The sequence below is a fragment of the Camellia sinensis genome, chromosome 6 (assembly GCF_055761805.1).
Source record: "Camellia sinensis isolate YWXY chromosome 6, ASM5576180v1, whole genome shotgun sequence".
NCBI classification, from domain to species: domain Eukaryota; kingdom Viridiplantae; phylum Streptophyta; class Magnoliopsida; order Ericales; family Theaceae; genus Camellia; species Camellia sinensis.
Window position 1 is genome coordinate 110,218,427 of NC_138966.1, and position 15,662 is coordinate 110,234,088.

General features: G+C 32.9%; 1 long non-coding RNA gene across 1 annotated transcript; it reads right to left on the reverse strand.

Moving 5' to 3' along the window:
• Positions 1-8,624: 8,624 nt before the first annotated feature.
• On the reverse strand, positions 8,625-15,425 carry LOC145792826 (uncharacterized). Its single transcript, XR_014332762.1, has 2 exons — positions 14,894-15,425; positions 8,625-9,966 (listed from the first exon to the last, which is right to left on the reverse strand). It is a non-coding gene; the product is annotated as an uncharacterized LOC145792826 (long non-coding RNA).
• Between the last annotated feature and the right edge of the window lie 237 nt (positions 15,426-15,662).

Sequence of the window (15,662 nt, forward strand, 5' to 3'; positions counted from 1 at the left end):
TATTTTTGAATTTAATGCAGGATTTTGATAGAAATTTAGAAATTAAAATTGTATTTGGAATTGACTTAGACAAAGACACTAAACAATCCAACTAACGCAAAACCCGAATTGTATATAAAAAGTATATAAAATATTAAATATAAACGTAAATTATTAATTGTCAAATAATGTTAAAACTATTTAGATCGTTAGATCATAATTACTGAATTCATTGAATAGCTATTTTATAGCAAATACACACCCAAAATGTAGTCCATCAAACTCCATCGTCCTCGATCAAAAAAAAAAAAAAAACTCCACCGTCAAAATTAGCTAGCAATCAAATGCTCAACAATTAATTAAAATAATTAAATATTACATTTTTTTGTTTGAAGTGCCATCATTTATGAATAATTATTTATTAATCTCGAATATCATATCAAATATTACATTTTTTTCTTTGAAGTGCCATCATTTATGAATAATTATTTATTAATCTCGAATATCATATCAAATATTACATTTTTTTCTTTGAAGTGCCATCATTTATGAATAATTATTTATTAATCTCAAATATCATATCAAAAAGTATTGTTTGGATTTTTATTTTTTTTTAGAGATTTCTTGAATTTTTAGGTTTTTTAGCAAAATAAGAAAATTAATATGTTTTCAAAAGACTTTTTTTAATTATATGAAAATTTTGAATGATAAATGTAAATGCTTTTTTAAAATATTTTTTGACTTTTTAATTTTTTTAATAATTTTTTCAATGATTAGTAAAAATGTTTATTGATGGGATAGCATTGACTCACATTTGTTAAGTAATTAAAAAATAAAAATTACTCATTTAATATATTTTGTAATTTTTTATTTATGAGGAACAACTTATAAGTAACATCAGAGGATACAGTAGAATTACCTAATAATTTTCATATGATTGATAAACATTTTTGGCTCTAAATATAGCATTTCATTTTGTTGTTTTAATGCTATTTTTTGTAATACTTCATCGTAGGAAATGCTTGTTTAAAAAAATATATATACATTTAACAGTGTAATACTTGAAACTTGTCTTCTAACTTTGCTAAATATTTTCTTTAATATATTTGCTGAAAAAAATATGATTGTTTAAAAAATATTATCATAAACAAAAGCTTATTTCAAAAAACTGTGACAATTGAAAAAAAATATTTAAATAAAATAGAGAAAGAATAAAGAATTTGTTGTAAAGTGTATTTGAAAAGATGACTAACTAAAATATAAATCAACTTTTTAGCTAAAGTTTGACTAAAAATTTAACTAGCTTCGTGGAGATGCTCTAAGAAATCATAAAGACCACCGCAATATCTAGTCGATTTTGTTAGATATACCTCCTTATTAAAGTTTGAGACCCAATTAGTTTGTTAAAAGAATTTTAATTTGATTTGGTTTGGGTATAATATATTTTATATTTATTATATCTAATTTGTGGAGACTCAATTTAATTTGGTGACAACTATAGTTTTGATAAAAAAAAACTCTAGATTCACAATATATATAAATATATATATATATATATATATATATATATATATATATATATATTGATATTGATATTGTTTCTTCCGAAGCAGAGGGTAGTAGTTTTGTCATCATATAAATTCAATTCGTGAGTGTGTTGGAAGAATTCATTGGTTTCAAGGTTTGGCTGCTTTGGACATTATTTTTGTGTATCTTTGGTTGATTTGATTTGAAGGTGGTTTGGTCTATTATTTTGGTTCTACAAATTTGTTTCGAAGATTTTTGTTCATCTTTTTGGGGAGGTCTTTCCTTTTATTTATTTGTGATTATTTGAAATTCACCTAAGAGTGATTTTGTGAGACCATTCGTGTCTCGTTTGTAATCGTTTGAAAACTTTTTAGTTGATAGTGAAATTGGATTTCGATCCCGTGGACGTACCTCACATTAAGGGAACCACGTAAAATTCTTGTGTTGCTCTTGATTTAATTTTTCTGCATTAGTTTTTATTCCCATTAATTGATTTGCTTGTGGGGAATCATCGATTTTCCTTAACAACTGGTATCAGAGCTTACGATTTATTTGGATTTATTTATTTGTATAAATCAATAGAAGGGAATGTGGGTCGTATGTCTAACTTCAATGGAAGCAATTAGGTAACTTGAAAAACTAAAATGGAGGACCTATTATTTTGTAAAGATTTGTATGGGCCAATTGAGGGTGATAGTGGCAAACCCGAGGGTATGCAAGATGATGAATGGAATAGGCTTAATTGAAAAGCCATTGGTGTTATCCGTCAATGGATTGATGACAGTGTGTTTTATCATGTTGCTACTGAAACTTCAGCACATGATTTATGAAAAAAAATTAGAAGGTCTTATAGGAAATCAGCCACAAATAAAGATTTTCTGTTTCGTAAGTTGAACATCTGAATGAAATAAAGAGTATTGTTAACCAGCTTGGTTCTATGAAAATTGTTTTTGATGATGAGTTGCAGGCTTTGATACTACTTACTTCTTTGCCTGAAAGTTGAGAGACTTTGGTTGTGACAATTAGTAATTTGGCGCCCGATGAAGTTGTCACAATAAGCTAAGTCACTAATAGCTTGTTGAATGAAGAAACTATAAGAAAATCAGCGGGTTCCTCTCATCGGAAGCATTTGTTGTGAGAGGCTGAAGCAAAACAAGGAGGAGGAGTAAGACTCCTCATGGTCGTGATCAAAGCCATAACAAATCAAGAGATGGTTCTTTTTCAAAGAAAGACATTGAGTGCTATTATTGCCATGAGAAAGGGCACATGAAGCGAGAATGCTGAAAACTCAAGCACAAGGAAAAAAGACATGACAAAAGTGTGGATAAGAAGTAAGGAGACACAACGGCTGTTACTACCAATGGTGATCTCATGGTCGTTTGTGAAGATGATTGTATCAATTTTGTGGGCCAAGAAAGCAATTGGGTGATTGATTATGGTGCTTCTTTTCATGTAACTTCTTGAGTAGATTTCTTCACTACCTACACCAAAGGAAATTATGGTTCTGTTCGAATGCGTAATGAAAGATTGTCCAAGATTATTGGCTTGGGTGATGTTTGCTTGGAAACAAATTTGGGCTGCAAGTTGCTACTTAAAGATGTGAGGCATGTTCCGGACATTCGCCTCAATTTGATCTCTACCGGGAAACTAGATGATGAAGGTTTCAACAACAAATTTGGTGATGGAATATAGAAGCTCACAAAAGGTTCTTTGGTGGTGGCTAAGTACAAGAAGACTCACACTTTATTCGATGTAAGGAAAAATTTGTAAAGGTGTTATCAATGCACTTGAAGATAATACTTTTACTGAATTGTGGCACAAGCGGCTTGGTCATATGAGTAAAAAGGGGCAACAAGTTTTATTCAAAAAAGAGCTTCTGCCCGGTTTGAAAGGTACACATCTCAAAATTGTGTTCATTGTTTGGCGGATAAACAACATAGAGTTTCTTTTCATAAAAATATTGCTTTTAGAAAAGAAAATGTTTTGGAGTTGATTCATTCGGATGTTTGTGGTCCTTTAAAAGTTAGAACACATAGTGCTTCACTTTATTTTGTTACTTTTATTGATTATTATTCAAGGAAAGTTTGGGCTTTTATACTAAAACTAAAGATCAAGTTCTAGAAGTATTTAAGCATTTTCAGGCCATAGTTGAAAGAGAAACAGGGCAGAAATTGAAGTGCATCCGATCAGACAATGATGGTGAATACATTGGGCCATTTGATGAGTATCGTCGCAGCCAAGGTATTCGGCACCAAAAGATAGTTAAGAAGACTCCCTAACAAAATGGCGTTGCCAAGAGGATGAACCGCACCATTGTGGAAAGAACAAGGTGTTTGCTTTCACAAGCTAAATTGCCAAGATTCTTTTAGGGTGAGGCAATGAAGACAGCGATTGATGTGATCAATTTGTCTCCTTCCTATCCTTTGAATGCTGATGTTCTAGAAAGAGTATGGACCGGTAAAGATGTGTCTTATGAGCACTTGAGAGTGTTTGATTGCCGAGCTTTTGTTCACATTCCAAAGGATGAGAGGTCCAAGCTTGATAGTAAGTCAAGACAATGTATTTTTCTTGGCTATGGGCATGATGAATTCGGGTATAGATTGTGGGATCCGGTCGACAAGAAAGTCATTCGAAGCCATGATGTTGTGTTTCTTGAACACCAAACAATTGAAGGCTTCGGCAAAGGTGATCAACCGGAGTCAAAAACTAGTAATTCATTGACATGGATCCATCTCCTTCATCTTCAGTTGATGATGAAAATGGGGGAAATGTGCAGCCACCTATCGAAGATGTGGAGAATGATTCTAATCCTAATGAAGTTGAGCCCAAAATTGAGGAAGAACATCCAACTCAAGAACCACCACCACAACTTGAGTTGAGAAAATCTACAAGGGACCGACAACCTTCAAGAAAGTATCCTCCCAATGAATTTGTGTTGATTTCAGATTAAGGGGAGCCCGAGAGCTACCGAGAAGCAATTGAGCATGCAAAAAAAGATGATTGAAAAAGGCCATGGAAGAGGAGATGAATTCTTTACTTGAAAATCACACCTATGATTTAGTGAAGTTGCCTAAGGGGAGGAAAATTATGAAAAATAAGTGGGTCTTCAAATTGAAGAATGACGGCAAGAATCTGAGGTACAAAGCACGTCTTGTTGTGAACGACTTTGGGCAAAAGAAACGTATTGACTTTGATGAGATTTTCTCGCCAGTTGTGAAGATGTCTTCTATTCGGGTTGTACTTGGCATAGTTGCAAGAATGAACCTTGAAGTTGAACAACTTGATGTGAAGAATGCATTTCTTCATGGTGACCTTGAAGAAGAAATTTACATGGAACAATCGGAAGGTTTTATGGAAAAAAGGAAAAAGAAATTTGTTTGCAAATTGAAGAAAAGTTTGTATGGCCTAAAGCAAGTCCCGCGACAATGGTACAAAAAAATTTGACTCTTTTATGATGAATAATGGTTTTTCTAAAACTACTTCAGACCATTATGTGTTTGTGAAAAGTTTCTCGGATGGTAAATTTATTATTCTTTTACTTTATGTTGATGACATGTTAATTGTGGGTCAAGATTCAACCGTGATAAATAGGTTGAAATTGGAGTTGAGCAAGTCTTTTGCTATGAAAGATTTGGGACCGGCAAAGCAAATACTTGGTATGAAAATTGTTCGTAATCGCAAAGAGAAGCTGATTTGGTTGTCTCAAGAAATCTACATTGAAAAAGTTCTTGAGAAGTTCAACATGGATAAAGCAAAGCCAGTTGGTTGTCCACTTATGGGTCACTTCAAGCTTAGTTCGAATCAATGTCCTACAAGTGAGAAAGACAAGGAAAAGATGCAGAAAATTCCTTATGCTTCAGCAGTTGGTTCTTTAATGTATAACATGGTTTATACAAGGCCAGATATTGCTCACGCAGTTGGTGTGGTGAGTCGGTTTCTCTCTAATCTGGGTAAAGAACATTGGGCAGCGGTAAAATGGATTTTAAGGTATCTTCGAGGGATTTCGAAGGTGTGTTTGTGTTTTGGGGATGGTAAACTAATGCTTGATGGGTTCACGGATTCTGACATGGCCGGTGATGTTGATTCTAGAAAATCTACTTCAGGGTATTTAATGACTTTTGTAGGGGGAGTTGTGGCATGGCAATCTAAATTACAAAAATGTGTTGTTCTCTCAACTACCGAAGCTAAATTTATTGCCATTACGAAAGCTTGCAAAGAAGAGTTATGGTTGAAGAAATTTTTGCAAGAGTTGGGTTTGAAGCAAGAAAAGTATGTGCTTTATTGTGATAGTCAAAGTGTTATTCATTTGAGTAAAAATTCTACGTTTCATTCGAGATCAAAACACATTGATGTGAGATACCATTGGATTCATGATGCATTAGATTCGAAATTGTTACAACTCGAAAAGGTTCACACAGATGATAATATTTCGGATATGTTGACAAATACTTTGTCGAGAGACAAACATTTAAAGTGTCAAACTTTGACGGGTATGGTTGATGTCTCCACCTAAGTAGGTAGGGGAAGAATTGTTGGGTATACCTCATTGGAGTTTGAGACCCAATTGGTTTGTTAAAAGAATTTTAATTTGGTTTGGTTTGGGTATAATATATTTTATATATATTATATCTAATTTGTAGAGACCCAATTTAATTTGGTAACAACTGGAGTTTTGATACAAAAAAAATCCTAGATTCACAATATATGTATATATATATATATATTGATATTGATATTGATATTGTTTCTTCCGAAGTAGAGGGTAGCAGTTTTGTCTTCATATAAATTCAATTCGGTGAGTGTGTTGGAAGAATTCATTGGTTTCAAGGTTTGGCTGCTTTGGACATTATTTTTGTGTATCTTTGGCTGATTTGATTTAAAGGTGGTTTGGTCTATTATTTTGGATCTTCTACAAATTTGTTTCGAAGATTTTTGTTCGTCTTTTTGGTGAGGTCTTTCCTTTTATTTATTTGTGATTATTTGAAATTCACCTAAGGGTGATTTTGTGAGACCATTCGTATCTCGTTTGTAATCGTTTGGAAACTTTTTGGTTGATAGTGGAATCGAATTTCGATCCCGTGGACGTATCTCACATTGAGGGAATCACGTAAAATTCTTGTGTTGCTTTTGATTTAATTTTTCTGCATTAATTTTTATTCCCATTGATTGATTTACTTGTGGAGAATCATCGATTTTCCTTAACAGATTTTGCAATTCTTATCTCTCTGTTCTCCATCTCACTAACATTAGATAAATTATTTGATTTTATATTACTAATGATTACCAAAAAATATTAATAAAATCTAATTTTAACAAATTAAGTAACTTGGAAAAAAAAGAATTTATGGGCAATTCAAGCCTTACTCAGGTTAGCCTTTGGTAAACAACTTCGGAATACAGGTACTTAACGACAAAAATAGTCTAAAGAGTCAACTTTTCAATAGAAGCTCGTGTTTGGATAAAAGAATGGCAAATAGGACACCTGAAGTCTTAAGTCATGGTATTGCACAAACAAAAAATGTTTCATTAAGACTCGTTGCCTTTTATACATGGCAAAGGCAAATCATTGGTCCTATACAATTATTTATATGATTTAGGAAAGATTATTTTTGCTTCTGGGTCAAATTCATGTAATGTTTTTATTTGATACTTATTCGTTAAAATAATAAGACTTAATATTTATTATTAAATTTTTAAAAAATAACTTGACAAGTATCAAATGACGAATACTATAGACTAATGTTTCGAGATTACAAAATAATCACTCATGACTTGTCTATTCCATTATTTTCTGCACATTTGGATGTTTATGTCGAAATGTGGAAATCGTTCTCAATTGATGTGCCCTGAAAGTGACAGAAGTACTTAAGCAGTGATTTTCCTCAAATTTTTGGAATTAAGGAAGGAAGTACTACCTTAGAGTATGCTCTGGGTACAATGTCAAATCGCAATTTGGGTGGAAAATTGAGAAAGAAATTGCAATTTTATGATTGCAAATCTTTTAGGGAAAATTACACTTAAGTTGGAATTGGACAAAATATTTACAAATTAATGAAAAAAATTGTAAATTTAATTGTTAATGTTAATAAAATTTTTCATTAATTTAATTTATTTTTATTTTTATTTTTTTGGGTTGGAAAACTACACTTTTGTGTAGTTTCCCCAATCTTTTATATATAATGTATGGACATATTCAAAAAGTGGGTATGGTGTGTGGGGCATATAATTGTCCAAATTTGAATAATCAAAGTCAAGTCTATTGGGGGTAGATAAACATTTAGGTATGATTTTCTTGCCCTCTTTGCACGACGGTTTAATGTTAAGAATTGATTGAATCGTTCTTCTCCATGCCGTGAACGTAGGTGAAGTAATTTGAGTCAAGCAGTACTTTTTTTTTTTTTTTGGTTTGAACGAAAGAAGCTACCACTCTATTAAGATTTAGACAGAACTGCCAACAAAGCTACAGGGAGGCAGAAACCTAATTACAAGGAAGATAGCCACCTAAAAAAGCTTGGGTTATCTATTGGCATTCCTAGAACACCAAGAAAAAGACAACTGAAATTGCCTAGCAAAAGACCTAATATCAACAATAACAGTGCAAAACTCCCAAGGAGGAGCATCACACAAAAATGAATAAGCCTCTTGTTATCCCCTTCAATCTCCACCGAGGATAGGTTCGAGGAGCTAACCATAAGACATACAAGTCGAACGGCTAAAGCTTCCCCTTGGATTACTGAAGAAATTGAAACCTCTCTAACCAAACCATCCACAAGGCAACCACGATCATCACGAAGCAAAACTGCAATGGTCCCTTTAGAAGACTTCGAACGAAGAGCCACATCACAATTTGCTTTAAGTAGTGCTTTGCACATGTCAATAAATTATTCTTGTCATTCTCTATTCAACTATAAACATAATGTGTTAACATTATAACTTGAAGCATTTTTTTAAAGTCAATATAAGAGATTAATTACAAATATAAAAAATATTATATCAAATTGACCACTAACTCAATAATAACTGAAAATTCAACAACTACACAAAAAAGAAATAAACAAAGGAATTTAGGCCCAAGGCCATGGCTCCCAATTTGAATAAGATTTTTCCCGACTAATGCATTGCACCACAGATTAGGAGGTTTTTATTTTCACCCAAAAAATTATTAAGTACGCATAATTTGTTAGTACATTCTTTTTAATTATTTAGGGTTATAATTTACACTCAATATATCATATATTTTTTCCTTAAATTACCCTTCAAGATACATCCAAATAATAAACAAATCAAAAATTCTAAATTGCACTACTTAAAAAAACCCTTTCAAAAACCCTAGGGCTTATTAACATTATTTTAGGAGGTGACTCTCTCAATGTGATTAAAGCAATTCAATCAACTAATCTTCACCTCTCTCATGTTGGGCTATTGGCTGCTAATGTGCGAGAAAATTTGTCTGTTTTTTCAGCTGCAAAATGCACCCATGTGTTGAGGCCTGGCAATATGGTTGGTTTGGCTTGCAAAGCACTCCATATGAATAATTTCCCTGCCTGGGTGGAAGAGGTTCCTCCGGAAATTCAAAAATTTGTATGCAAGATTCTCTTGTAAAAATTCATCAACAGCACTCAAAACACTACAACAAAATGCACTTTAGGCAATCAAACTTGGCGACCAAAAAAATTTTAGTTGCCAAAAGTAGTAAAATTGCCAACCAAAAATTTTTAGTCGGCAAAAGTAAAATATTTAGCTACTAATTTTTTTTAATCAGGGTATATTGGTTATTGGCGACTAAAAAAAAATTTAGTTGCTAAAAATGCCAAAATTGGCGACAAAAAAGAATTTTAATCGCCGTACATTGAGTTTTGACTACTAAAATCATTTAGTCGCCGAATGAAAAATAAAAAATTATTTTTTACATTTGGCGACCAAAATTTGGTCGCCAGCGACAAAAAAAAATTTTAGTTGCCTTGTATTGAGTTTTAACTACTAAAACCATTTAGTCGCCGAATGAAAAATAAAAAATTATTTTTCACCTTTGGTGACCAAAAGTTTGGTCACCAAAAATTTACTTTCAGCGACAAAAAAAAATTTTAGTTGCCAAAGAACTAAAATTTTTGGAAGGAGACTTTTCAAATATTTTGGAGAAATTCATAAAATACTTTCAGCAACTACAAAATTTTAGTTGCCAATAACCATCTATATAAAATATCTTGCGCTCGTATTCTCCTCTCATCCTCTCTCATCTCTTTGTTTCTCTCATTCCATAGAGAGCTGCATGCCACCGTCGTAAAGAGCACCCATCTCCGACCAGCCACCGTTGCACACGAGCACCCATCTCTGACCAGCGACAGTACCACATCGCACACCGCAGACAGCTGGTATTTCTTCTTCCTCTTTTTCTTCCCCTTCCCCTTCCTCTTCCTCTCTCTCTCTCTCTGAAAATTTTTTGGGTGCAAGCGTTTGAATCTGTGAATAGAAAGAGAAACAACTAAGGTTTAGAGGTATGGATTAATGACTCCCATTTCTGGATTGGATTTTGTACACAAGGTCTCCCAAGCTCCTCCAAATGTTTGGGTAGTAGTGATTTTGTACAAGGATGGGTAGGCAATAATTATTTTTTGAAAAATTTTATACGTCCATTGTTGCATTACTTGAGTTATGCTTTGATATGGATTTGTGGTGGAGCTATTTGGAAAGGAAAAGAGAAAGAAAAAGAAGCAAAATTTATTTATTTATTTATATTTTTTTTCTGTTGATAAATTCAAGATCCAAACATAGCATTATGGAATTGATTGTTGTTTCTTCTTAGGTGCTTAGCTCAATTCTGTCCACTATACATGTCTTTGGATGTGGATGCATTCCTAAATGCTATCTCTGTTTTAATTTTTGTTAGATACCCAAAATGTGGGATTCTTCTACAATGTTTGGAAGAACTGGCAACCAAATACCCAACAATGAAATTTGTTAAGACAACATCCACTGATTGTATTCCTAACTATCCGAATTGTAATCTTCCAACTCTGTTGGTCTACAATAATGGTGTTGTTAAGGCAAATTACGTGGGCTTGCATAATTTTGGCTACAGATGTACTCCTGAAGGTATCTTATTTGTCAAATTTACCCAACAATACACTACTAAAAAAAGTAATTTTTGAGACTGCTACAAGCCGTCGCAAATAATACAAAAACAGTCGCAAAAGACTTTTTGTGATGGCCCATGCGAAGGCAAATAAGGGTCGCGAATATGGGAGTGGCAAATACTTTTTGCAATCGCAAAACAACAGTCGCAAACTATTTGCGACCGCCTAACCTGCTTATAGCAACTGATATTTTGCCGTCGCAAAAGAGTTTTTAAAATGCCTGAAATCTATTAGCAACCATCTTCTTACCGTCGCAAAAAAAAAAAAAAAAAAACCTACAATCATATATATATTCAAATATTATATAAACGTAAAGACATATTTGCAAAAATCTCAACATTCATGCATTGTTTTCCATTTCTTCCCTTAATAAACTTCTCTTTCTTTTTGGGTAATGAAATGGAAAATTAAAGAACAACATATTAATAAAATCAATGTACTAAAGATGAGAATATTAACATGGCTCTCTAGTAAGACCAATAAAGATAGAATTAAAGACAAATATGTTCACTTTTTTTCAGGTCTGAGAAAGAAAACAAAAAATACAACAGTGAGCCAGCAAACTACCGCTATGCTCAGATTATTAGAATAGCACCAAGAGAGACCACGATAAGATATAATTTGATCATGTAAAACAAAATCCAAAAAATATAATGGTAAGAAAATATATATATATATATATATATGATCACTATAAACAAAAATACTAGAAGAAAAAAACTTGAAGCTGACATGGAATATCATATATATATATATATAGTGTAAGAAAAAGAAACAAATTTATTTAAATAAACTGAACATATAGGCCTTGATAAAATGAAATAACAAAATAAGCATTTATATTAGTCAACACTAATTGATTGGCACACAATGCTTGGTACCATCTAAACTGTGCCAAAAATGCATAGGACCATCAAAATTGTTCTATAAAGCCATTCAAAATCCACTGACTTGGGAGTGAGGGGCACACTGCCTCCCACTTTTTCACAGTTCAAAGCAAAATTTTAAAATAATAATAAAACAAACAATAAAAATAAGACACAAACAAAACCAATCAAAATCTTGTTCCAACTATTTTGGTTCCAACTATATTGCAAAGCCAATGCCAGGGTATATCTCAACCTGTTCACCTCTTAGTTTTTTGCCAACTGTATAACAGTAAAATTTCACTTCAAATTTCTGCTTATCATATGAACCAACCTTACCTTATTGGGACACTAATATTATTACATCAATTCTTCTCTACAACAAGTTGCATATCCAGAAAGAAGAAAAAAGACAAACAAACAAACAAAAATTAATGTTGATTAAGAGCAAAGAGATTTAAGACATGTAAAAAAATACCACAAATCCTAATTTTATTTTTCGGCCAATGAATAGTAAGAGGCACAAACATTACAAGCACAGTCCTAAATCAAGCTTTAATTTCTACCCAAACATTTGGAAACTACCACATACTATCTTAGGAATCACGAGTTGACATGCCCCCCCTGCCACGACCCCTCCCAACATAGCCATAGCCCCCCCCCCCCCCCCTCCTCCTCCATAATACGAGCCCTTCTATATATATATATATATATATATATTTCTTTTTTTTGTATACTTTTTTTTTCCCTAAAATAATGCTCAATTTTTTTTGTACATTTTAGTTTTATTAAAAGTCTATTAAGGGTAATTTTTAATGTAATGTAATTGATTTCCACTTACTTACACTTTATTTCCTAGAGTGTTGGTTTGTCAGCCATACCCTATTTCAATCCTATGGAAAGAGACATACTGATATATAAAATTGTGAGAAGGCCAATTTTAATTCATATTGTCCCCCTCTTGACATCCTATGCAAACCAGCCTAACTCACAGAGAACTAGAGGTTCAAATCAGAAAAGAGTCTCCACTTGGTTAAAAATGGAGATAATGCCTAATCGTCATTGTTACGTAGACTCAGCGGCTAAGGTACAAAGTGGGAAGATGTTAAGCACCCATTTTTTGCCCAACCAAATATTGGCCTCTACTTTGTATGGTATCTGTTGTTTCTAAAGATAAACATAAAATAAGTGCAAAGAGGAAAATAACACATCATAAGAATGCAATGATAGACTAGGAAACCTTCATAGTTCAACTTTCCAAAAATAATTTAAGAAACTTCTCTTAACTTTTTGAAAATGGAAACTTTCCAAAAAGTTGATTTAAGAAACTTTCAAAACAAATTAAGAGACTTTCCAAGATCTTCCATGAAAATTAAAGAAAGTGCCCCAAATTAGAGTTTTGATAGGAAAGGCCATGAAAAACTAAAAGTGTTCTTAGCCCTATCAAAGCAATTGCAAACAAGGCAAATCTCAACCAACATCACACATGTCATGACTAATGGTAAATAAAAACAAGTTCATAAATTCTAACTACCATACAAGAATTTGAGAGGCAATATTTTACGTGATCAAATTTGGAATTTATATTAGTGATAAGTATTTTTCTTCTATCTAGGTTAGTGATAATAAGCATTATACAATCTGAGTTATGCCTAGTATGTAGAAGAATTCCTCGTGGCAATTCCTTTTCTCAGTATTGCCATATAAATCAAGATCAAATGCTGGTAGTGGCCAATACATCTTAATTTTGTATTTTGGAAAATTTCCTATTATTTGCTTAAGAATGTTCAATGACCGAAAAGATCCTCTATCATAAATAGGTTTCCTGTACTCGAAGTCAATTGTCGTGTAATTTCAATACTTAAGAAGCTTTTTTTTCCCTTTCTTTTTTATCTTAAGAAGTTTGTTTGTAATTTGCTAGCAAAAATAGTTGTGCTTGCTCTGAAACTAAGACCTCCATTGCTTCATGCACACAGATGTGGGAGATATCCTCCAGAGGTTAAAACTGCCATACCAGTAGATGGAAGATTTGAACATATTGTCTTATCATGCAATGCCACATCTGATCATGCAATTATTTGGATAGAAAGAGAAGCAGAGAAGGCTCTGGAAGTAAGTGGAAATCAATTTTGCTCTTTGTTTGTTTGCATTAAGGGTAATTTTCTTGTATTAAAAGTCTATTAAGGGTAACCTTTCAAGGCATTAGGATGGATGGTAAAGGCAAGCTACTTAACAGCAATTTAACCAAGCAGAAATGTAATGCTCCTAAATAATTTCAATTAAATCATCTGAGAAAATTCATTCAAAAAACTCAATCCAATGTAAAAAGATGCATGTGCAGTCCTCATGCAACTTACAAGCAAAAAACAAAAATTTCCCCCACAACATTTGAGAATGTGAGGCAAGTCCCGTAATCATATCCAGTTGATTGCACATTTGAGATTGATATCCCCAATTCTAAACAAAACAAACTCAGAATTTAATTAACCTAAATGCAGAGTTTGCACACTGGTATACCACTGCTTACCTTAGCTATAGGATTGACAAAGAAAGAAAACACAACAAAAGTAAGCCATGTATAATATCATTAGAAAAACATCCATAAAGTCGAAAGAGGTAAAATGCATCCGCTATAAGTTGAGAAAACTCCAATCAGATTCAGCATAAACCAGACATATGTTTACCTCACTAGAATCAAGGAAATATCAAAATAGCAGAGGTGTATGAACCCAACTTAACTGATTTGTCCCAATCCCCACTGGCTCTTTCTATATTTTGTTAAGGTGCTTTAGGTTAAGAAATAAGTAGTAAACTTTCTAGTTAAAAACTAAACTAACAGATTACTTAGCTAACTGAGGAAATAAAGTTCACTCTGAATGCACAGGCACCAGAGTCAGTATGGCCAGAGGTGAAATCAGACTTCTATAGAATTGCTGATTCCTTCAATCTAACATCTTGAGAGAGAGAGAGAGAGAGAGAGAGAGAGATGTTTTTTCTTTTCATGGAACGATGTTTTTGCCCTATTTTGTTATGTTCATCGTACATAGAATCATCTCACTTCCTAAAAGCAGTTGTCATTGTTTACATTGTTAATCTCAAGTTTTGAGAAGCAAAAATGAGAATTCACATTCGAGCTTGACTGCAAGTGCAGTAGGAAGTAAATACAATGACCAAGGTGAAATATGAAGCCCTGTTTGATTGTGGGATTAATTACAGTGAGTTCAACAGAGGCTATAGAAATCAGCAATTCTATAGCCCTGAAATACTTACAAATTACAGTAAAATTCTTAAAATTGAGAGAGGCTATAGTATTGACAGAATTGCTGATTTCTCAATTCTATAAAACGTAAAACTCGTCAATTAAGAATTGAATGGTTAAGCTTGTACCTGTAGCAGATAAGGAAGGATTGATTCGAACCAAAGCTTGTTTCTAGAATCAGACTACCTGGTGGAAAAATCAATAGATTGACGAAAAGGTGATCGAATTACAGTGAGTTCAGATGATAAGAAACAAGTGATCGACGTAAAGAGATGAAGAAGTTGAAATACGAATGAATGATTTGAAGAGACTCACTGAGAGAGAGAGAGAGAGAGAGAGAGAGATCTTCTTCAGACGACCATGGTGATCTATAGAGCGAAATCGAGAGGGAAATCAGATTTGGGGGAAAACAAATTTGTGAGTCTAGAGCGAAATCAGATTTGGCTTGGTTTGAGTCTAGGGCAAGTTTTACACAATCAGATTTGGGGGAAATAAGAGTTTTTGCTTCGGCTCACAAGTAAATTGGGCTGAGTGGGTTCCCAATAGGGGGCTCACAAGTTTTTGCTAGTTGCAAATAGTTTTGTTTTTTTTTTTGTGCGATGGTTAAATAATCCATCGCAAAAAATAGACGGAAAAAGTTTATTTTTCTAATTTTTGTTATTTTTTACTTTCTGTCCCTTCAAATATGCCTGTTAAGTTGTTGCATCTTTAAAAAATGACCCATTTTAGATCATTGCATCTGCATATGTACACATGATCTCATCTAGAGTCGTTAAGGTAGATGGTGATAATTTTTTGGAACTCTGGTGGTTTGATTTATTATTGTGTTTATTTTCCCTATTCCGCCCACATTGTACAATTGTATTTATGTGGGATTAGAATTGTGTAAATTGATTT